General features: G+C 46.9%; 1 non-coding gene across 1 annotated transcript; it reads right to left on the bottom strand.

The window, feature by feature from the left end:
• Positions 1-12,262: 12,262 nt before the first annotated feature.
• SMIM11 (small integral membrane protein 11) lies at positions 12,263-18,799 on the bottom strand. The gene is made up of 3 exons (XR_010883167.1): positions 18,715-18,799; positions 16,887-16,948; positions 12,263-12,351 (listed from the first exon to the last, which is right to left on the bottom strand). It is a non-coding gene; the product is annotated as a small integral membrane protein 11 (transcript).
• Between the last annotated feature and the right edge of the window lie 5,720 nt (positions 18,800-24,519).

The following is a 24,519-nucleotide window of genomic DNA, read 5'->3' on the forward strand; positions in this document are numbered from 1 at the left end:
TTTCTGAAGAAACAAATGATTCACAGCCCACTTTCACAATGAGTCTGTCTGTCTTCACCCAATGACACTGCACTATACTGTTGGCATAAAGCTATAGAGAACCAGCAGTGAACTAATTGCAACCCTAGTCACACCAGCACAAAGCTAGTGGCGTCATTGCTCCAGTCTGGATTTACATAAAGAAGAGTGAGGCCAGAACCCGAACTGAACAGAGTCTCAGACTGCTTCCTCATCACAGCTCAGCCTTACCAGTCTCTTCTACCACTTGCTTGCACAATTGTGAGTTTAGCGCCAAATTGCAACACTTTCATCCATTGCTAGGGTGTGCCTTACGCCATCAGTAATTCTCAGTGAAGTCAGTGGTACTATATACAGAATCACCTGCTTTCCAATCATTTTTAGCAATAAGAAATCATAAGGAAGTAGTTTATCGCACAGGAATTTAACAGTCTTTCCTATTTTGTATTCTTTGCTAGAATGAGGGTGAAGTCTTCATGGAAAGAAGAATGAGGAAAGAGGAGGTGTTTGGTGCCATATCTCCCAGAGAGCAAGGGGAAAACATCCTTTTCCTGCAAAGGACTCTTGGTTTGGGAAGGTCTCTCTAAGCACCTTGACTCTTTCCAGCCTTCTGCTTGAAGGTTGAGGGCTGGTGAACCTTTTCTACCCAGTCCTATGTATATGGAAACCTGTGGGCAGAAAAAGAAGCGAGTCTGAAATAAAACGAACTTCAGTATTTTTTACAAACTCCTCCAAGATGAGTCCCCTACTTCCTTCCTCCATCCCCCTTTGCTGCTGCATAAGGGTAATTACAAATCATGTTTTCTACAAAACTTTGCAATCCTTTGTACTGAAGAAAAATATTGTGGCTCATACAGTTCTGACTCAACTGGTAATTTAGGATGACAAGCAATTCCTTTAACATGTGACTAAACATTCTAATAGGAGGATGTTACCAGATCACATGTGCCTAATTCAAGAGCATCTGAAATAGCATGCATGAGTCTAATATCTTCTTGGTAGGATGTTAAATAGCTATTATTTTATTAGGTTTGCTAGCAACAGCTCTTGTAGTGAGGTCCACTATACCTGACCATGGCAGGATGTCAAAGCAAGTAATCTTTGTTCCTGCTCCCAGCTCTCTGTGTGACTGAGATGCATCACTAGAATAAAATAATCAAAATAGCTTTGCATAAAGAGGAGAGGCAGATGCAAATGTGTATGTTGATGAAACAAGCTTTAACAGATGTTCCTCTGCTCTAAGCTAGCTGGAATGCAAATCACCTGAATTTACATGACATATCATTGACTAATTACTTCTAAAACCATTTCCAAGCCTTGTCTTCATGAAAGAAGACATTCATTTTCCTCCAGTTCATGAAGCAGGGCTGTAATGATTGGTTCAATGCAGTTCCTTCCCTATTTTCAGGTTCTCTGTTTTAACATTGTGCTGCAACCCAGGGTGAAGACAGGGCAAATGCACTTGGGCCAAGAGCCTAGAGAAGCCTGAGTTGGGGATATAAGATGGTGAGACACAAGGAGTGAGCTCCAGTGACTGAGTAGGCAGAGCAGGGCCCACTCCGTGTTGTGCACAAGAACAGAGAAGGATGACCAGGTAATGGAAGGACAACCAACAGCTTTCAAAGCCCAGCCTATGTCTCCATGAACTTGTTCCTTGAAATTTTGTGCTGCAGTGATCACGTGAAGGAGGTATGGGGAGAAAGGCACAGAGGAAAGAAGGAGGGATAACGGGACAATATTCTACATAAGAAATGCAGAAGAAAACTGTTCTAGAAAACAAATACACATAAGGGCCAGGCTCATTTGTGTGACTGAAACTCCACCTAACTCTCAGTGTCTAACTTTTCTTGTTGGTTAGCTCTAAACTTTCTCAAACCAATGAGAAACATTAAGCCAGGAACTTAGTCTGAATTTAGGCCAGAGGAACATGACTCATAGCATATCAAAAAAAAAAAATAGGACTGGAAAAGTGTCACACCAATAGAAGATGAGGCATTAGAGAGCAAAAACAACCAATATGAAGAAGAAAGTAAAAAAAAAAAAGCTAATAAAAAAAGGATAGTCACCCATAGTATGCTTCTAGTAATTGATACAGAGCAGCTGTATACATTCTTTGTTCTGTAAAACTGACTGATCAGAGTCTGTGGAGCAACAGTCCTTTCAATTCATGGCACTCTGGTGAGGTACACCCTTTGATGCCATTACTTTGATGCCAGATGTGGACTGTGGGACAATTGGGCCTGGGGAAGGTTGACACAAGAGGTGTATGTTGGCTCAGTCTACTGACTTCTCCCATGACAGAGCTGGAAGTGGGGGATAGGAGGGTTTGTCCAAATGTTTCTCTTTGGTCAGAGTGTGTTGAGAGCTGCTAGGTTGGCGGAAAAAACAGCCAGTTGTCCCTGCTGAGTAGGAGAGTTGGGATCAGGGAGGGCTGTGAAGGGCTCTGCCCCAGACAGAGCATTTGCAGTGTCTTTACTGAGAAAAGCAAGAAAAAACAGCTGAAATAGCTGATCCCCAAGAAGAGAAATGAGGAAAGAAATGCTAGAAATAGTTGTCTGTATCTGAGGCTGTTAGAGCTGATGACCTGAGCCCTAAACAATATTTAGCTGCCTGACTTGCAGCAAAATGCCCTAGAGCAGCATGGGGTTGTGGCACAGCTGGTAGAGCGCCTGTGTGCAACAACAGATGAGAGATACCAGCTGCCCCAGGAAGCACTCAGGTTTTCCTAACTGGCAATCCCATCTTGAAGTCAGCATTGTACAGCTTCAGCAGTGTGCTAGACTCTGCCACAGCCCTGGAGTGCAGAAATGAGGAGCTTCGCAGAGCAGGCCCTGAAACAAGTCTTGCTCTCAGACAGGAGCAGGACTGCAGCTGTCCCTGCCCCGGGCACTGCTTGGGTGAGTGCTGGCTTCCTCCAGCACCAAAGATGCTGTTGCATTGCAGGTGAAAGTCTCACGGCCTTCAGACTAAAAGGTATTTCATGCCTCTGTAAAGGTTCATTTGGGCTAAAGCGTAAAATGGTTAACAAGAAAACATTCCTGCTGAGCTCTTCTTCACTTTCCTTCACTTTAAGGACTAGAGATACTCGGCAACCACTGAGCTCCTTCCAGCTGGAAGAGCCCTATTTAAGCAGACACTTAAGTCCTCTCAGAAGCAGGGCAATGTTTACTGCTTTCCTTACAATTTCAACAGCTACTTTCTTTATTACTATGCAAGGATTTCTGCTTTTCTTTAAAAACATATGGCCTTCATGTCAGTAGAAGAAAGCCTAAAGATGCAAACACTAAATGTTTAAAAGCCAATAATCCTTTTATTTTTTCAGTCTTCAACACTTGGCGTTGGTGACAATGACAACATCTGATAGTGAAAGACCTGGGTGAATGAGGTATTGTGTAAGGTTAAGTTCCCCATCTTTACAACATGAGTATTTTTTTTTTTTCAAAGAGAATAATTTTATGGAAGGGAGAAGGAGAGAAGTTGTAGGTCTGTAGTCACCAGAACAGTGTGATCTGGCTCGCTTTCTGGGATGAGAACATCTATAAAAGAACCCCATGTAGATTCCCTGCCGTCTAAAAAGCTCCAAACTCATACACACTGCACATGTCAAGGCTCTCTCTTCTTGCTGTCTCCTCCCACTTGCAGAAACTCAGTTGAACTGAATTCTTTATTCCTCTTTTAAGCTTGCCTGGACTGATTGCATGAAACTTCTTTCTGTAAGAAACCAGGCTTCAAGGTCCCCAACTGGTTTCTGAAAGAGAAACTGAAACAAACCTGAGCTGCTGTCTCCCCCCAGTGTCAGCATATTTTCTTGTTCAAGCCTACAGCTTCAGCACAGAGGACACTTGGGGTTGAGGGAACCTGCTGTAACCCACACAGTGAAAGGGAACATGGGCATGTTCTCCTTCCCAATTGCCTTTCATAGCATAGATCAGACCTGTACCCTGATATATCAGAGAAGAGAAACTGGTGCAGATTTCAGAACAAATATAATCTCTTTATTTTGAAAGCTCTAGGATACCAGCCTGCTGCGACACCCAGTAAAAGCTCTGTGGGTGGTTTATGCTGTAGCACTGCTCTAAAGTTAAGGAAAAAAGCAGCCAACTTGGACCAAATTTGGAGTCATAAACATACAAAGAGGTTTCCTCATCTGGCTGTAGAGGGAAAGAGAGGGTGATGGAGAGGAGACTGACTAGGAGACTGCCTCCTCATAGCTATTTTCTCTCTGTGTTCAAGCCACCAAAAAAAAAGAGGCTTCTTGTGTTAATTCCCTTCTTTCACACATTTGGCAATTAGGGTCCCCAGATTTTAATGCCGGTCTTGATTGTTTTGGGTGCTAAGTGATACTAAACTGCATTGACACTAAATTACTTCCTTTAAAAGGAGACTGTGTACCTCTGATTCTGCGTACAGAGCAGCTCTATTGAAGGGGAGAATACCTCTGCTTTCAGTTTAGAAAATAAAAAAAGCACATTCTTACTATTGGTCTAGAAATTTTACTCTTGGATGGGAGTCTGAAAAATCTAGATTGGGACCAGTATGCAAAGACAACGCTGGACTGCATGGAGCCAACATGTTGCTTGCTTTTGAAACTAATGGACGCTACACAGGCCTGACAATGTCTTTTTAAGGTTTGGGCCATGTGGCTTAGGTAAGCGTCTTGGTGTGTTTCCCTCAATGGCTGCTTAATGGAGGTGGTTAGCAGAGTCTAACTGAACACAGCAGAGCCATTTAATTAAATTACCATTCAATTCCATGTTTGCATACACAGATGACTGCTGAGACAGCAGAGGGAAACTGCTTTTTTATGATGGCACTAGTTTTCTAGCCAGACAATCCTGAGACTGCCACAGCAAGAATGTTGCTCTATCCTAGGAATGTGGTTTCTGCAGTACTTATATTTTATGCTCACCAAGGTGACCATGTGAACAGTGAAATTATAAAAATCACTGGAGTTCATGGTAAGCAATTCTGACACACCAAGAGCTCTCTGGACATTAGCTGTATCAGCTGCACACAAATTTAGTTAGCTAATGTTTGTGAGATGGACACTGCAAGAGTGTGCACTTGCCTGACTGCACCAGGTACCTGAGCCTGCAGCCGCAAGGAGAGGGCAGGAGCGAGCTGCCCTGGGGGCCTCTCGCATCCCACCCAGCTCCCAGCCTGCTCCCAGGGCCCTCTGCCTCCTCTCTTCCCTCCCCTCCGCTCTCCCCTGTGGGACTTCAGCTTTACCTTAACTTCCAGAAGCTACAAGGATCTGAGAAGTGCTTTACAATGGAAACATGAAGGTGGCTTTAACGGTTGGCACTGGTACACATGCCTAAGTCTTTATTTCTGTGCTAAAAATCTTCTCTGTTGATTAGCCTACAGTGACCTCACTATCTTATGCTGCAGGATTTGGTGGAACATGCAGAAATGACTAGTTTACTATTAGTAAAAAAATGTCTCTACTTCATAGGCTGAGTAAATAGAACCATACATAGCTTTCAGAAATTGTGCATAGCAAAACAACACAAGAAAGTTTCTAGTGTTAAACTTCCTCAAAAGCTTTCATACTGACACTGTGATTTGCGTTACTCTAAGGAAGTCCTAAGTGCTGAAAGTGCTTTGAGAAAGACCTGCCCTGAACAGCTCATGCCTTGGATTTTGCCTAGATTCACTAAAGGGCCCATGAGTCTCAGATTTACATCCCTGTAGGAAGTAGTTCCTCTAAAGGAGTGGCTCAGAGACCTCCTGATTTCTTTATGTCTGTCCATAAACCTTATATACACCCATGATGGATTCAGAGGTTTTTACCTCTTTAAAATCAGCCATCTCACTGCAGCCAATCTTTAAAAACTGCCTCCCTTGCAGCTCTAAGTGTAGTATTTGTAGTAAGCAGCAACCAAGGCCATTACTTTTTTTTTTTTTTACAAAGGAATTTTTATTGCATAAATAGAGGCTTAGATATTTTGCTGTATGTATAAAAAGTTGAGATACAGTTTAAGTGAATGTTACTCTTGAGGGCTTCATTCCTTTGACATATCCTTCATGTACAGGAAGGCTTCGTTCTCCCAGGAAAGGAATCCAAGCAAGCTGCCAAGAGTCAGGAAACCTGCAGGGTGGGGAAACAGCAGTGAGAACAGCAGGCATGCTATGCTGGCAGCACATGGGCTAAATCTGCCTGCCCACGTGGCACGCTGCAGTCGGAGCTAATCACGGCTCGGCAGTGCTGACACCAGAGAAGATTTTCAGGGTAGGAGAATCCACCCCTTCTCGCAGTCCCAGGATAGACACGGCTGACAGTCCTAGAGATGGCAGAATTTAGGGCCTCTGGTGGCGATACTGGATGACCAAGGGAATTTTTAGTGTATTTTCTGGGAAATCAGAGATCCTTTAATGTCACTAATTCAACAAGGCCAATGTCACATGCCAGACCCAAAAGGACAAGCCGCTTACTCTGGTACAGCAATCCTTTGGGCTAAGGACACTACCAGGCAGAACACCCTGGGACCTGCCACTGCACACACAGCACAGTACCGTTTTCTTGTTAAAAGTAGCAGGCCTGCTCACCTGCAGGGCAACTTGTCCTTGTGCCCAATCTCTCATTTGTTTAGCACTAAAACTCCATATAACTTACCCCTATCTGACATATTCAGCATAAACTAAGTGTCAACACAGGCTTTTCCAATGGCTAGCTAAATGGATTTAAAATAAGAGCTTAAGATGGCACAGGTCAGCCCAGAGACATGTCCTTGATATGACATAAACAGGAGACTGAAAAACACCTTCGTTTCTGTTGTTTTTTCTATGGGAATGAACCACTCCATTGCCATGGTTATTTCCAGGGTCCCATTTCTAGTCACAGTTTCCAAATCCCTCCTGCATGAAATAACACAGTAATAGATCTGAAATCAAAACTAGTAAAATTTCTAAAAACTGAAACTATCTTCATATGTAAGGTGATGAACTCAAAAGTGGAAAGTAAGATTTCCAGTTTAAAAAAGAGTAACATTACTTTAAACCCCCACTGAGCTTACAAAAGGCAGGCAGGAACAGAATTCCCATGTTTCTGCAGAGCAGAGTGAGGTGAAATGAAATAATACAAAAATCACATGGTAAACAATGCAGGGAATATAATCTTAATGCTAGAAAACACTGATTTTGCTAACAGACTTGATCCAATGAGGTGATGATTGCTTAAGCTTACTCTGAAGATAGTGGGAAGGAATTTGGCACACCGGGAATTTAAATCCAAACCTTTTTGAACTTTTGCAATGCTCATTTTGCTCTTTTCTGGAAAAAGATTTCCACTTTTCTCACTGAAGTATACATACCGTATGTTATACAGCATAACCTGCAACATTTGTATTATTTTGGGAAGCTCCATGGCATGAGATTTGGCCCTGCCAGCTAAACTACCTACAACTTGTCATGTATTTAACTAGCATGGAATGGCTGATCCTTTTCCATTTTAATTATGGTATTTAAGGCCAGGGAGTCCTGTTATGTCATCCTGTCTGACATGACTTTCATGGACTTTTTTGCCCAATTTAACAATCTCTTCAATGTATTAGGACATCCTATGCAACCAGCTGGGCATAAAAATTCAGGGAGATAAATAGAAGAAAAGGAATACCATGCTAAGATCTCTGAAATCATGAATCATGGTTACCAAGCTTTTCTGGTGGTAACTGTCGATGAGGCCTTCTACAGTCAGCTGGAAGTAACCTCACGATCCCAGGCCCTGGTTCTCATGGGGGACTTCAACCACCCTGATATCTGCTGGAAAGACAACCCAGCTAGGCACAAACAGTCCCGGAGGTTCCTGCAGAGCATTGGTGACAACTTCTTGACACAGGTGGTGGAGGAGCCAACAAGGAGAGGTGTGCTGCTGGACCTCGTACTAACAAACAAAGAAGGGACTGGTGGAAGATGTGAAGGTCGGGGGCAGCCTTGGCTGCAGTGACCATGAGATGGTGGAGTTCAGGATCCTGCTAGGAGGAAGCAGGGCACTAAGCAGGATCGCAACCCTGGACTTCAGGAGAGAACACTTTGGCCTCTTCAGGGACATACTTGGAGGAATCCCATGGGTGAGGGCCCTAGAAGGAAGGGGGGTTCAAGAGAGCTGGTTAATATTCAAACATCACTTCCTCCAGGCTCAAGAGCGGTGCATCCCTATGAGTAGGAAGTCAAGCAAAGGAGGCAGGAGACCTGCATGGATGAGCAAGGAGCTCCTGGCAAAACTCAACCAGAAGAAGGAAGTATACAGAAAGTGGAAAGGGGGACAGGCCACTTGGGAGGAATATAGGAACGTTGCCAGAGTATGCAGGGATGCGATGAGGAAGGCTAAGGCCCGCTTGGAATTAAATCTGGCTGGAGATGTCAAGGACAACAAGAAGGGCTTCTTCAAATACATCAGTAGCAAGAGGAAGACTAGGGAAAATGTGGGCCCTTTGCTGAATGAGGTGGGTGCCCTGGTGACAAAGGATGCAGAGAAGGCAGAGTTACTGAATGCCTTCTTTGCTTCAGTCTTTGCTGGTCAGGCCAGCCCTCAGGAACCCCAGAGCCTGGAGGCAAGAGAGAAAGTCTGGAGAGAGGAAGGCTTTCCCTTGGTGGAGGAGGATCGGGTTAGAGATCATTTAAGCAAACTTGACACCCACAAATCCATGGGCCCTGATGGGATGCACCCATGAGTGCTGAGGGAGCTGGTGGATGTCATTGCTAAGCCACTCTCCATCATCTTTGAAAGGTCATGGAGAACAGGAGAGGTGCCTGAAGACTGGAAGAAAGCCAACGTCACCCCAGTCTTCAAAAAGGGCAAGAAGGAGGACCCAGGAAACTACAGGCCTGTCAGCCTCACCTGCATCCCTGGAAAGGTGATGGAGCAGCTCATCCTGGAGGCCATCTCCAAGCATGTGGAGGACAAGAGAGTGATCAGGAGTAGTCAGCATGGCTTCACCAAGGGGAAATCATGCTTAACCAATCTGATAGCCTTCTCTGATGGAATGACTGGCTGGGTAGATGAGGGGAGAGCAGTGGATGTTGTCTACCTTGACTTCAGCAGGGCTTTCCACACTGTCTCCCATAACATCCTCATAGACAAGCTCAGGAAGTGTGGGCTAGATGAGTGGACAGTGAGGTGGATTGAGAACTGGCTGAATGGCAGAGCTCAGAGGGTTGTGATCAGCGGCGCAGAGTCTAGTTGGAGGCCTGTAGCTAGCGGTGTCCCCCAGGGGTCAGGACTGGGTCCAGTCTTGTTCAACTTCTTCATCAATGACCTGGATGAAGGGACAGAGTGCACCCTCAGCAAGTTTGCCGACGATACAAAACTGGGAGGAGTGGCCGATACACCAGAGGGCTGTGCTGCCATTCAGAGAGACCTGGACAGGCTGGAGAGGTGGGCGGAGAGGAACCTCATGAAGTTCAACAAAGGCAAGTGCAGGGTCCTGCACCTGGGGAGGAATAACCCCCTGCACCAGTACAGGTTGGGGGTTGACCTGCTGGAAAGCAGCTCTGTGGAGAAGGACCTGGGAGTGCTGGTGGACACCAAGTTAAGCATGAGGCAGCAATGTGCCCTTGTGGCCAAGAAGGCCAATGGTATCCTGGGGTGCATCAGGAAGAGTGCTGCCAGCAGGTCGAGGGAGGTGATTCTCCCCCTCTACTCAGCCCTGCTGAGGCCACATCTGGAGTACTGCGTCCAGTTCTGGGCTCCCCAGTACAAGAGGGATGTGGCACTACTGGAGCAAGTCCAGCGAAGGGCTACAAAGATGATTAGGGGACTGGAGCATCTCTCTTATGAGGAAAGGCTGAGAGAGCTGGGCCTGTTTAGCCTGGAGAAGAGAAGGTTGAGAGGAGATCTTATCAGTGTGTACAAGTATCTGAAGGGAGGGTGTCGAGAGGATGGAGCCAGACTCTTTTCAGTGGTGCCGAGTGACAGGACACGAGGCAACGGGCACAAACTGAAACACAGACAATTCCATCTGAACATGAGAAAATACTTTTTCACTGTGAGGGTGACAGCGCACTGGAACAGGTTGCCCAGAGAGGTTGTGGAGTCTTCTTCTGTGGAGATATTCAAAACCTGCCTGGACGCAATCCTGTGCAACATGCTCTAGGTGACCCTGCTTGAGCAGGGGGGTTGGACTAGATGATCTCCAGAGGTCCCTTCCAACCTCAGCGATTTTGTGATTCTGTGTAACTGTATTCTTACAAAGAATGGGCGTGATATGGGTGTGCAAATATGCTGAGGCATCAGAGGACACAAATTTTACAAAAACTCAAATAAGGGTGATTGATAGTTCTAAACTGCATAATCCAAACATATCCAAGCCAAAACGTAATGGGATTAACATAACAATGCCATTATCAAACACCAGGATGTCAGATAAATTCTATACCTGAGAGACTCTTCAATCATCCTTCTTCTCTGCTTTTTTCAATTTCTCTTCACGTTCCCTCTTCAATTTTTCTTCAATTTTTTTGCTCTGGTATATTTTTACTCCAGCAAATGCTAAGCAAAGAATCAATGTTTTAGCTGCCAAAATGTACATCAACAATGGGAAATTCTCCAAAGCCTGAAATACAAAACAATATGTTTAAGCAGTTACTGGAACACTTGGGCAATTAAAAATGAATCTACAGGGATGTTATACAGCTTCCTACAGCAACACTATTCAAAGCAGTGATAATGCTTCTGTTCATGCTTCTTTTCTGTAGGAAATTTTTAAACCAGGCAGATCAACGACTAGGGAAAAAGGACAAAAATAAGTTCACTTCATTTGAGTTTGTATATGAAACCTCTTTGAATGGGTCTTTGTCACATTTTTTACTTTACAGCAAATGAAATAGCAGCAGGATCTGGAGTTGAAACAGGGAAATAATTGATTATTTCAGGATAATTGTGAAAGGTGAAAGTCAAGCAATACTTTCTAAGTAAGCAATGCTTCTGAACAGTTCTCATGAGTGATGTATCCATGTATCTCAGCCATCAGATACGATCCCTGAAGATACTTTTCTCTTCCTAAAAATTATAATCCACGGGAGTTTTGCAATCAACTTGCCCATACCTAGAAGGTATAGATAAGTGCCTTTGAACCAGAAGAGAAGTAAAAAGAACCTAGACTCTTTTTTCACATCCAATGATTCAGTTTCAAGAGATTTTAACGCTTGGAACTAATGAAATTGCACTAAATGTTTCAATGTTATAAAAGCATGCTATTGTAAATGCGTATGGAGTGGAAAATAACATGCAAATGGGTAGTACTGTGAACTTGGAATACGAATATTATAAGAATGAGACAAGCACCCAGTGAGAGGTGTCAATTCCAGAAAGGTATTAAAGGCGCTGGAATGTCTCAGCATGCTCTTCCTAAGAGCCGCTCGGCCTGCAGGATCAGTCCTGTCTGTCATCAATGCACAGTAGATTCACAGTGATGCTTCACCTTATCAGGTCTCCCAGTACCCTTAGCAGACCTCCCAGCACCTCACAAAGCTTTTTAGCCATCGTGAAACAACTGGATTTAGAAAAAGCCTTGTATCCATACTCCCTTGGGATGTCCCCTTGAAGCACGCATATCAGAGTGCTCAAGTAAGGTCTTTCATAACACTGATCTATACAAGTTGCATATGTTACCTCTGACATGAAGCCACTCCACACTAATTTTGCAAAAGATATCATTCTCTGTGAATCTCTCCACATATTAAAAGTGGCACTCTCTTTTAACCACAGCTCTGTAACACCATAAAGGTAGAGCCAAGGCTTGTGGTTAGCATTGTTTTCATGATAAATGGTTTAATCAAGCTTGTTAGTACATGAGGTACCAGCTCAAACATCAGTGTGCCTTATGCATGTGCCCTGCAGAATGTTTATGGCCCCGATACACCAACAAACAGCATGGAGAAACCTCTGTGCAGTATTGAGCTGAGGAGAGAACAGCCTGAGAAAATCCTTGAAAGTCTGGAGGAGCAGGGGCAAACAGAGCAGGGCCTGCCCACAAGCACTGCATTCACGTCCAAAGCATGAGTCCCTAACAGCATGTGTTGGTGTCAACTTGCAAGGGGCTGACTGAGTACGGTAGGAAACGACAACAGGGGGACCCCAAGCCTGAGGGCCAGAGAGCGAGGTGGTTAAATTACATTCACGTAGGCAAGGGACACATCTTTAAACACAGGACTCACCCAATCACATGTTAAAGGAAGAGCAGAAATTCATTGTTTTATAAATGCAAAACATCCTCACCTTCCAGTTGAATGCCACCATCTTGGTTGTGTAGTGAGAATGGCTGTCCAACAGCAGGCTGCACCCAGCACCAACAAGCGTCACACTTCTAAAGGCACAGATCAGGGCAGAAACATCTTGAAGAAAAAAAAATTAAAAGAATTAGCCAATCTGTTTGTATTCAGCATGTCCACACTGCACCTCTCTGAGGTTCATCTGTTGCACAGAGCCCAGCAGTCTGTCAGTCCCACGCAGCTCAGGAATGACCTACGTGGGTCTTTTTGGAGCTGATTGACAAGAGCAACGTCTGTGTGGGGTGCTGCTGAAGGACCTGCTTGACAGGCCCAAGGCAGGTGCCACACTTGCACAGAGGGGAGGCTGCACTTCCACCATGTGCTGCAGATCCCAGCAGCTGCCCAACTGAAAACACAACGCTGGCTGCTTTTGAAAGTTTGACACGTGTGCACATCAAGCCGCCTCACTGATGTTTGAGGTCTAGCTGACAGAAACACATTCAGAAGAGTTGTCTTGTGGTTTTTAAGCCCATCTGCCCTGTTCAGAGCCTGAATACCTAATGAGATCCTAATATCTAGTAGCTTCTCTCTGATTAACTAATAAATTAATTTCTCCATGCAGGCCATAATAACACGGAAGCAAATCAACCAGTTGGTGGATCCCTAGGGTGATGAGGTATGTTTCAGAGCTGAGCCCTGGGGCTGAGAAATGCCCGGGGGCCACAGCACCGAGCCATAACACTGCCCTCTGGTCTCCGCAGCTGCTCCACTGGTGCTGACACTGTTTCAGCTGCTGGATTTCTAATTAAGCACATTCCCCTGCCTGACCCCCTCGAGGTGTTTCCTGTAAGTGTAACAACAGAGTCATTGCTGGAGAGCAGGAGAAAGCCCAATAACTGAGTCCAAACCTTCACTGGCAGCTGGACTGAACAAATCACCACCACGCCACAATAGCTGCTTCTGACCTTTCTTCGGAAACCAGGGAGTCAAGTAAATATTCTTGCAGCTCCTGCACCACTCAGTCAGCTTCTTCATGGGTACTGACAGGCCCTTATTTCTCCAGCAAGGGTGTCCTCTTCTTCCTTCTGCAAAATCCTTACCCTGCAGAGAATGCCCTGGAGGTATGCCCATGGAGGGATGCCCACAGAAGACCCCAGGCTGAAATGGGGAGGGTCTGTCAGGACAGACTCACTCAGTGCACACACATGCTCACCCCGGACTCCTACGCTTTGCTCCTGGCCACTGAGCTGGTCTGATCTTTGGACTGTCCAACATACGTGCTGGGTTCCTATGGCCATGTACCACCCTGCCAGCCAGAGCCCTCTGTTACATCCCTGCCTGGGAACAATGAGTTTGCTTTTTCCCCTCTTCAATCACACAGCTCAGGAAACATGTTTTCATGAAGACTCATTTACCAAGAAGCGTAAATTGTGACGTGCAATCACGAATAGCAACAGATTGCCTACAAGAGGGACTAGAGGCAGAAATACCTCCCAGGACTTATCGCGTCCTTGTGTGCAGATGTCAGTGTGTGCAAGATTCGCATCCCTCGCCCAAGCCTCATGCCTCCTGGCATGACTACTGCACCACAGCTTCTCCACCCCTGCATTCAGATCACGGCAGCAGGGCTTTTCTCCTGCTCCAGCACCAGCATGAGAGTTGGTCATCTACAGCTGCAATCTGCTTACAGACGTGACTGCCACACTGCTCTGGGAGCGTAGCAAAACTGTTGCATGGCACAGCAGTTTGGGACCAGGGCATAGGGTGCAGAGTATCTATCCACAAGCCCTTCTTCCCAAAGAAGCCCTGTGAGGAGCACTCCATAGCTTGGAAATGGCAGCCCATCTCATGCCACTTGACTCATCACAGGTTATTCCAGGATTATATCCCACCATCAGAGGAGATTCAAGTCAGGAAATCAGAAGCTGCAAGGTCAGCCTTTGTTACCAAGACTGAACTATACCTTAACAGTGGCATGGCCAACCTGTTTGTCAGTATTTAGTATTTACTAAGCTGATCCTGAGTTGTGTGGCTCTCTCCTGTTGATAAAATGTCAGACCAGCTGCACCAACTAGGGTGTCCCCATCTCAAAATGTTGACTGCAATGGGGCTTCACCGCATACAGTCCTCACTCTTCTCCTAAATTGCTGTAAATTCTGTGGTTCATTTGGAGTCAATTTTGCAGTATGTTGTAAAAAGGCATGAATTCAGCCATTCAAACACACACTAGCATCTGGCAGATGATGCTGAAAATAGGATTTTAGTGATTTTTTTACATACAGAAGAAAGTTTTAGATTCAGCAAATCTTACAAAAGCCCATCTGTGGGGTCTGGTGGCAGGGTACTGTCCCACCAGTGAGAAGCAGCATATAATGTATATCACAGTGTGCACTCCTGGGAATGCTCTCATTTCTGAGTTGATTATTTTAGCATTCAGCCCAACACTTCAGTAATACTTCCACTCTACTGACAAATAAGGCCTGATCTACCTCCCTACATTATGTATCCACTAGGAGTAGCTGCACCACAGTCACAAATGATGGAAAATAAAGAAATCCTCTTTTTCCTTTGAACAGCAATGTTCTAGTCAGAAATGCTTCCTGTGAGAGCTGAGACTTTTGGAGGTCTGTCCTTACAATGTCTTCTCCTGTTGCAACCAAGCAGTGAAAGCCACCACACTCTCTCCGCATTGCATTTCCACATCCTGTGTCACCAACCTCCAATGATGATGTCCATCTCCCTATTTCACCTCTCAAATTTTCCAGTCTCCGCCTTGATCCAGACCTTATAAAGCACAGCTGAAGCCTCCAGACAGAAAAAAGTGAGTGGAGTTGGGGCATGGGGAAGAGAGAGGAAAGATGGAAAAGGAGTGAAAAAGGCAGGATTCATTTCACATTTGAAAAGCAACATTTATTAGCACTGACATCATCAATTCAAAAGTAAAAAGCTCACACACTGTACTTTCAAGGTTGTGATATCTTAAAAGCAAGCAAGCCAATAAACAGCCAGAGTTTCATGTTTGCCTTTTCAGAGGCAGATAAGGCAAAGATAGGAGTTCAAAACACATCTACAGTCAGGCATTGTTTGTTCCCCAAGAAAATGCAAGCTCCCTTAACAAACACAGCACTAATGGAAACAGAGGCTTGGCTCCGTGGAAGGTCACCATTACCTTCATTCGTAAGCAAGGAGGTCTCATGTTGAGCCATGTGAAAAATAAATAGGAGCACTAGGTTCTGCCTGAAGCCCTGCCAGAGACTTTGTGGCAGCCTCTCCATAACCTGTCTATCACATACTCATATGCATCTGTACAGAAGAGGGATAAAATGACATCCTTCTCGCACATATCTACAGCCTTCTTCACTTGTTTGCACCTCCCAGTCACTAGTCTATTTACCTTCTGCCCTCCTCTGTGAAGCAGCGTCAAACTACTGCAGACGGGAAAGGGAACAGAGGTGTGCATCACACACCTCAGTGCTGTACTATCAATCCTCCACCAGCTCCAAATGCAGTGACGTCTACAGGGTGCAGTGCAGGCAGGCAGGGATATTAAACCTGGTGCTAGAGGCCCACATCTTCAGCTGGGCTAAAGAGCTCCCAGGGAGCACTGCACCAAGTCACAGAGACAGCTTTTAGCTGACACCAGCCCCAGGATCTCTGCACAACACAGTGTTGTGCAACACAGACCACCCCAGACAGGCTAAGGAGTTAGGCCCCAGTCAGATGGGAAGGCTGTGGTGGAGCAAGGAATTGAATCCAGGGCTGTCAGCCACTGAATTATAGCTCTCCTCTACCACAACAACCACATCACAACCTAGTCACACCATTGTTTGCTTATGCAGCACCAGAATATCGACTGGTCTGTGTGCACCAGAACATGTCTACACAGGCATCCGGGAACTCACAAACCCACTTGAGTTGTCTTAGCTGAACTTCTCAGTCAGCCTGCCAATAACTCCATTCACTCAGCAATAAAATGGGACTCGAGATATTCCTCTGTCTGCCCAGGATTTCTGAGTAGCTCCATTTTATCCACCTGGTGAAGAGCTATAAAAGTCATCAGCCGCAAGGCCTCAGAAAGCAGTGAACTACTGAGATATTTGACTGTATTTAGAATGGAGTGATGGCTGAATATATACTGAACTAGAAAAGGGGTTTTATTCCACCCGTTTCCTCTTGCTGCTTTCTTTAATACACATATTTCAGGGAACAAGATGCACGTTTCACACCCAGAGAGTAGCTGGATGATCCATCACTATGCTTGGCCTGCTGCATCATGCATCAGGTTCAGCATCTTAGAACAGGACCAAGACTCCTCAAAAAAAAGGAAACAACTAGGTGGATGGAAATGTAGTAGTACATAGTAATATGGCACAGCCCAAAGGCTACAGAGAAATACAGCGGGAGCAATGGTGTGCCCCAATGGCGTGCACTAGGAATCCATCACAAACCACTGCTGTAAGACGCAATGGTTATATTAAGTCAGAAGTACTCAGACCTATGTACATTTACAGCTCATATGTGTTCATAGGCAAGACAACACTCCACAACAAGATCTATGAAATCGCTTGGTTTATACCTGTGTCACTGATAAGGTAATTTCTAAATTAACACCAACCAAAGGAACATCAGAAACATAAAGCCATATGAAATTTTCATACCTGAAGAAGTGGAAATGAAAACACAAATAATTCCTCTGGCAGCACCTCACATGCTCCAAGCCCTGGTAAGTAAGCACAGAGCAGATGTCAAGAATGGCACTTGGATTAAAATCAAATAGAAAAAATGTCAGCAGCACATCAGGCTGTTCCCCCTTGAGTCCGAGGGCACTATTTCAGCCACATGCCAGAGTCACTGCAAGTGGCAGGCTCTTGCCTGCTACTAGCACCCTGCCCTAGGAGGGTTTGCTGGGCTGGCAGCCTCCCCCTGTCTCCGTCCTGACTCCCAGCTTTGCCCCAGCCTCCAGTCACCTTTCTGGCCCTGGTAGCATCAGTGCCCAGCACAGCCAGTGACTTGCACACACACCTGAGGAAACAAAGTTATTTTTTCAACATATGATAACTTCAGAACCCTTCTACTTATTTGCTTTAGTTTTGTTTAGGGAAAAAAAAATAAACTCAAAAGATTCATAGGCAGTAACATGCACTTTCAAGCAACTACACATCTTACTGTGCAGCAATACTCCAGGAGACAACATAATCACTCTGGCAAGTGGTTTATAGCCAGCAAGTATGTCTCCAGTCAATTTTTAATCACACATGCCTTTTCCTTAGACGTGGCCAGAAGGGCATAATTTATTTTGAGGGAGCTTTTGCTGCCGCTTCACTAACACTATTGCTCCCAACAGCCAGAGTGGGAATGGGGCCAGTGTGAAGGGCACACAGGGAGGGATGTGGGCAGGGAGGGCAGGCAGGTGGGCAGGTGGGGAGTGGATAGGCAGGCAGCAGGGCAGGGTAGGCAGGGAGGCAGGAGGGCAGGCAGGCAGGAGGGCAAGGTGAGCAGGGGCACAGGCAGGGGGCAGGCATGGTGGACTGTTGGGGGGGCAAGAAGGCAGGAAGACAGGCAGGGGGGCAGATAGGAAGGCAGAAGGGCAGGGCAGGTGTGGAGGCAGGCAGAGGGACAGGAAGGGGGCAGGCAGGAAGGGGCAAGGGTGGGCAGGCAGACAGGAGGGCAGTAGGACAGGCGGGGGCAGGGCGGCAGGCAGGAGGACTGGCTGCGCAGGCAGGGGGGCAGTGCAGGCAGACAGGCAGGGGGTAGGCAGGGGGCAGGCAGGCAGGGGGACAGGTAAGAAGGGGGCAAGGGTGGGCAGGCAGACAGGAGGGCAGTGGGGTGAGCAGGGGGCAGAGAGGCAGGCAGGGAGCTGGCAGGGGGCAGGAGGACAGGCAGAGGGGCAGGCAGGGGGCCAAGCAAGTGAGCAGGGGGGCAATGTGGGCAGGCAGGCAGAGGGGCAGGCAGAGTGGGGGCAGGCAGGCTGGGGCAGGCAGGGGGCAGGTGGGGGGGCAGGTCAGGGGCAAGCAGGGGGCAGGCCAGGGGCAGGCGGGGGGGGGCAGGCAAGCAGGGGGGCAGGCAGGCTGGGGGGCAGGCAGACTAGAGGCAGGCAGGAGGGCAGGTTGGGGGGGCAGGCAAGTAGGGGGGCAGACAGTGGGCAAGCAGGGGCAGGCAGGCTGGGAGGCAGGCAGGGGCAGAGCAGGAGCAGGCAGGTAGGTAGGGGACAGGCAGAGGGGCCAGGCCAGGGGCAGGCAAGGGGGCAGGCAGGCAGGGGAGCAGGCGGGGGGGCAGGCAAGGGGACAGGCAGGCAGCAGCACAGGCCGAGCAGGCCGGCGGAGGCGGGGGGCAACCCTGCTCCTGCCCGCACCGCGCGCGTCCCCAGCGGGCACGGCACGGGCTCTCGCCCCCACCGCCCCCCCCCAGCCCCACAGGCCTGGTGCTGCCGACGGCTGCAGGAGCATGGGAGGTGGAGGAGGAAAGGCAGCCGAAACGCACTCTCACCGTGCCTCCCCGGCGGCCATTGCGCCCGGCACCAGTCTGCTGACAAACTACATCTCCCAGGAGCGGCAGCTCCCGGCAGCGGCAGCAGCGGCGGTGGCGGCAGCTGGTGGGAAGGCCAGGCCTGAGCCCATGCCAAGTGGCCACCTCTCACCTCCCCTCGCCGGGCACTTACACCTCTCCATGCTGCCACGGCTTGCAGGGGCAGAGAAAAAAACGCATAGCAAGAAAAAGCTAAAAATAAGGTGTTTGGGGTGCACCCATGCCGCAGGTTCCCCAAGGCGGCCTCCACCCTCCCCTCTTCCAGGTGACCCTCACAGGCCGTGGTGGCATTTAGCCTCCCCAATCCCCCTTGAAGGAAACCTCCCACCTCCCTTTTTTGGTGGAAATTGGTGCCCGGTGCTGCGCCCCCGCCGTACCTCCTTCCCCGAGGGTATGCCCGCCACCTGCCCCCCGCCCCGCAATGGGGCTGATGGGCCCCCACGGGGCACACCGGGCGCCCAGCGGTGCTGGCGATTCAGTGGCCTCCTCCTCTCCGTGGCCCTGCTTGAGAGGCTTGATCTGGTGGCAGCGCCCAAACATGGGCAGAGGGGCCCCGGCGCTCAGTGGGCACGGAGGGGGCGCGCTCCCGTGCAGTCAGTAAAGCCCCGGCAGGGAGGATCCGACACGCCACGTAAAAACAAAGCCATCCGTTTTGTTGGCTGTAACACGGGCGCTATTTCAGACACGTGGTTTTTCAGCTGGCGGGCGCCTCTTGTGAAGAACACAGTTGTTCTGCAGCTGCCCTCTGCACGCCTCTGTAGTCTTCCCCAGTAGCTGTTTTTCTGCAAAACGGCAGTCCAACGGAAGTAGGAAGCCTCAAGCAAAACCACAAAAGTGAGCAAAAGATGAACTGATAAGCTCCTTGTTTCTTAGGAGGTTTCCATGTCCGGTGACCCAGACGTGCAAAGAAGCTGTGCCTACCTTACAAACAGGCAGCCTTTAGGGCCAAATCCTGCTTGCGCCCATCCCAGTGGCAGCCGAGCCCAGGCAGCTGATGGAGCTGCTCTGCAGGGTTCAGGCCCCAGTATCTCAGGCACAGCAGCTCACCCTGCCCCAGGAGCAATGCAGGAGTGAGCTATCGCCCACTGCCGTTCCCTCCTCTGTTCAGCAGGTAGTGGTTTCCTGCTGGTTTTTACCAAATGCAGACTGGTAAATCTGCACTGTCCTGGCTGCTGCCTGAGGCAGGAGTAGAAAGTAGCACCTGGCGTACCTCACTCATATCCTCCTTCACCTGCCCAGACATACAGACAGCTCACCTCAGAGAGCAAGGAACCTGGTTCATGACAGCAATGTAAAATGTAATATATCAGCCCCTTATTTGTCACTAGGCAAACAATGCTGAATATTCAGGCTGTGTAATTTATTTAGGAAACAGTGAGCTCTTCAGTGTTTGAGCTCCTGAAACTGAAATTTTCTGTGGAATAAAGCTTTGCCTTCAGGTTTGTTATGGTTTTTTTTGTAAACTGTTCTTTACAATGACTTTAATTGGACCATCTGCCTATGATCCACACTTACTGGAGACAGTAATACTTGGGCATACATGTTAGGTTTTATACCTCTGAAGGCAAAAACAGTCCTTGTTTTTAGTTTTGCTGTGCAGTGCCACAGCAGTCTGCAAGCAACCAGGGACACGGCCAGAGGCAGAAGCTACCGTCTGTTTCTGGGGGGAGCAGGGGCTGAGCGGGTGTTTCAGTTGCTGAAAATGTTACTGGTACCTGAACAGGTTCTCTGGGGGTGGCCATGCTCCCTGTTGTACCCTATGGAAAGCTATTGTCTTTACCTGACTGCAGCACAGGGGTAGCATTGGGCCTAGCTGGCCACCAGCACCCTTCCACCTATTTGGCAGCATAATATCTGCACTCTTCCAGCCTGTGGGCCCCAAGAGTAAGAGTTAAGAAAACTCCTGCAATGTAGATGTTGAGCGCAACCAAAACAAGAGCTGTGGAGCTGACACACACCCACAGGTCACGTAGGGGAGGTAGGAGGGAAGAGGGCATGCATGGTGGAGTCAGACTGACCAGAAAACTGTGCTAGGACTTAACAAGTCTTCACAAACACTTGTGGACGGAGATTATTCAAAGGCTTATAACTATGCCAGCAAAAGGCACATCTGGAGCATGATAGTGACTCTGATGCCAGATCTCAAGACCAGACTCCAAAACAAGGCAAAGCTTCCCAATAAAAAGGTCCATTTCTTTTGCTTTTCTTTTTAATGTTGTTGGAAATGCAGCATCAGACATGTTGCAGCCAAAACATTCTAAAAACACACAACAAGCCCACAAAATAGACACCCAGCATGGGAAGTTTTAGCTTAAATGGTTTTAGTCTGGCAATATGGATAGGAGCTAAACCCAGAGCTTTACAAAGGGAAGTATATTCTAATACCAGAAGTGCCAGCAGTTCTACTTCTAATTGTTCCTTGAGAACCAGCATTGTGGTGCCTTGGCAGCAACAGGAGAATATAAACCATCTTGAGAACCCATTTCCCAGCCAGTGGAAACCAGTACCCAACATGGGAAATCTTTATGAATCACAGCACTGGGTCAGCCTTGATAGCTGGGTATAGAAATCCCACCTCTGAAATCCACATGGCAAGATCTCAGTGGTTTAGCCTGAGCCCTGGCTGCTAGGGATGTAATCAAAGCCTCCATAACCCAGCCTTCATCCCAGATAAACAGAGCTCTGGAGAAATGAGGAGCAGCAGAAGAGCCAAGTTGGCCAGCTATGGACTTGAGGGTAGCTGGTGAACCTTTGGAGGCTGTCCTGCACAACCAGCACACATCCCCAGAATAAGACTGCTAGTTTAGGAGCTCTGTTGCTATAAAACAAGCCTCCTCAGAAGGCCACAAGTCAACGTGCTGGCGACGAATAAGGAAGTCAAAATGGGAGCCAGATTCCATCATCAAAATGACAGTTTGGCTTCAATATGTGTAGGTATAGGCTACCTCTTATGATTCATACCATAAGATGTTGTTATGGGGATTTTGATATTTATTTGTACAGTTTTATGTTATTTCTAAGATGGGCTTAAGCCATATAGTTTGGATCTCAACTGACACTTTTGACCATTTCAAAATGCTAGTTATTCTGAGGTGGGAACATCTGGATCCACTTTCAGATTTCAAAAATGCTAAATATTCAGGTTGTTTTTTCCTTTTGGTTTTATTTTTTGAAGAACAGAATATAAAAGCAAAGCACAATTATGCATTTTTCTTGGATGTTCCCCCAAGCAGCCCTGTCAAAGTTCTCACAGGAAACAATAATGTTGATTTCCTCAGCACTCTATTCCACTTTGACCTGTCTGTTAATTTAACAAACAGTTTTATAGCCATTTATAATTACAGTGAATTCCCTACGTGTGGCTTTATGATTTCATCATTGCTGATGTTTCCAAAAAGTCAGGGTGATGCAGGGCTGTTTTTTTCCCTTGCACCAAAGTTTTCATGGACCACACACTTTAAGTCTTCTCGATTCAGAACCTGGCTTTTATACTTTTCGCCCCAGTCCTCAACAATGTACTGATGATAGGGGTCATTGGAGTGCTCTCGCCTCTTTGATTTCACAGTGCTCACCAAGATTGCCACGATAATGAAGGAGAACATCCCAATCATTACCATCAAATAAAGGATAACATAGTCAAAGTTTTCAGCATCAACCTTAGCTTGCAATTCATCTGCTGCTTCCGTCATGTTTTTCCTCCAGCCATTCATGTAAGTGAGAAACGTTTCCTTGAAAATGTCTTGCACCACTTGGGTGAAATTTCGTATTTCAGCCATCCTTCCAGGTTACGGCCACTAAAGACAACATGATACTTATTTTAATTGAATATCTATATTATAATAGTTACACTGATTTCTTTTGTCTGCATTATAACAATTAAACAATAACACCTGCCACTTGCTGGTGAAAACTTAGTGCCCATTTTAAATCAGCTGATGATACCCATCTCTGAGTGGTACAGTATGTTCAGAAATCCAAGAAAGTCTTACTCCTCTCTTCACTCAGGTCATTTTCTGTCTGTGAGAGGCCAAAGATTTCTCAGTGAAGTCCAGTGACCGTGGGCCCCAGTGATCCACATTCCAGGGTCCAAGTGCACTGCCTTTCATACTGAGGCAAAATGCCAAGTGAAAAGAATGCATTTCACTTTGGAAAGGACAGGATAAATGTCAGGTCCCCTAAGGGTTGAGTAGCAACCAGCACAGTGCCACACCAATTCAAGCAGTTGCATGGGATCTCTCAGTGATGGATGTGGCTTTCTCGTTTCTCATTTGATCTCAGACATTCAATCTGGAGGGCATGCTGGCATATCCATGCAAACACAAATGCCTCTGTGGAGCAAAAATCCAGATAGCTAACTCCTGAATGGTAGCCTGACAGACAAGGAGAGGGACAAGGTGGGAGAGCCCCCATATCTGGAATAACCTCACTAACCTTTGGGACCACCATCCTCACAAAGGGGGAGGGGATGCTGAGAAGTGCTGTAAAGCCTTATCTTTCCCATGCCTGTCCTAGCTATTCCAAAGCTCACCATAATGTGACCCAGCTGCTTCTGTAAAGCCATGAATCAGGTCTCCATCCTACTGGAAACATTCCCCTCCAATACACTTCTCCTGCAGAGCTCCCACACAGGGGCAGGACTGGCCCAGTTTCATATGGTGCAGACATCCCCGCACCAAGGCCTGTCAGGAGCTGCAGTTTCCAGTAGTCTTGTCTAAGGCTAGATTTCAGTGCTGCTAGTAGAGCAGTAGAGGGGCAGAGGCTGGGAGAGGGACCCAGCTGAGGCTCCCAGGCTGTTGACCCTTGAATAAAGCAATGCAGGGGTGGACAACACCTGCTTAGCAATGGTCAATCTAAATATTCCTCTGATCCAGTCACTCCATGCTGATCCATCTGGTCCCACTCAGACTGGGCTAGCTCCAGGAGAGAAACTCATGTACTAACTCCAGTGAACAAGCTCCCAAGAAGCTCTGAGAAAAAACCTCTATTCTTTTCTGCCTTTTCTATGTGAAGAGGAAGGTGTGAACAGGTTGTACCATACTAGCCTGCAAAAACTAAAGCGTCTGCTACAGAGTTTCAGCCTGACACTTCTGCATAACACCTGTCCTTCAGTCCTCCTCAGTGACCTGCTCAGTGGATGAAGTTGTAGGCTACCAAGCCCTACAACATGTAACAAAGCTTCCACAAAAAGTCGCTCAATCTCAGCGCAGTCTTCAAGCAATGATGAGCTTACTACAGCCTTTGGTGAGGGGCTCACATATAAGAAATTACTGTATCTTTCAAATTTGAATGTTCTTAAGTTTAGCTATCCACCTTCCTCTGTTTGTTGGACCAGCCTCATAATATCAGCACTACAGAATAGTCATACACACAGGCACATGCAGATACACATGCATGTATATCTCTTTGTGCATTTATATACTCACAGACACTCAAACATATGGGACAAAGGAAATCTAATGAAAGTAATCAAGCTATAAAAAAATCCAAATCCAAACTGTCCTGAAACTTTTTAAGTTCTAAATCTCTCTGCTTTTTCTTTGACCCAGAACAAAAATTACTGTGTTTTTTTTTTATAGGAAATGAAGAATTACAAACAGAAACATACCTTTTCTTTGTCCTTTTCTGATGAGATTCACAGTAACAATCAGATTTTAAAACTCCACCGGATAATATTACGATACTCTTGGAGAGAACAGAGGTATCTTAAACTTTAAGTATACTCCAGCCAGTACAAGGCTGTAAGCACCTGCCTGTTAAATAAGTGCA

This window comes from Apteryx mantelli, chromosome 1, assembly GCF_036417845.1.
Source record: "Apteryx mantelli isolate bAptMan1 chromosome 1, bAptMan1.hap1, whole genome shotgun sequence".
NCBI classification, from domain to species: Eukaryota; Metazoa; Chordata; class Aves; order Apterygiformes; family Apterygidae; genus Apteryx; species Apteryx mantelli.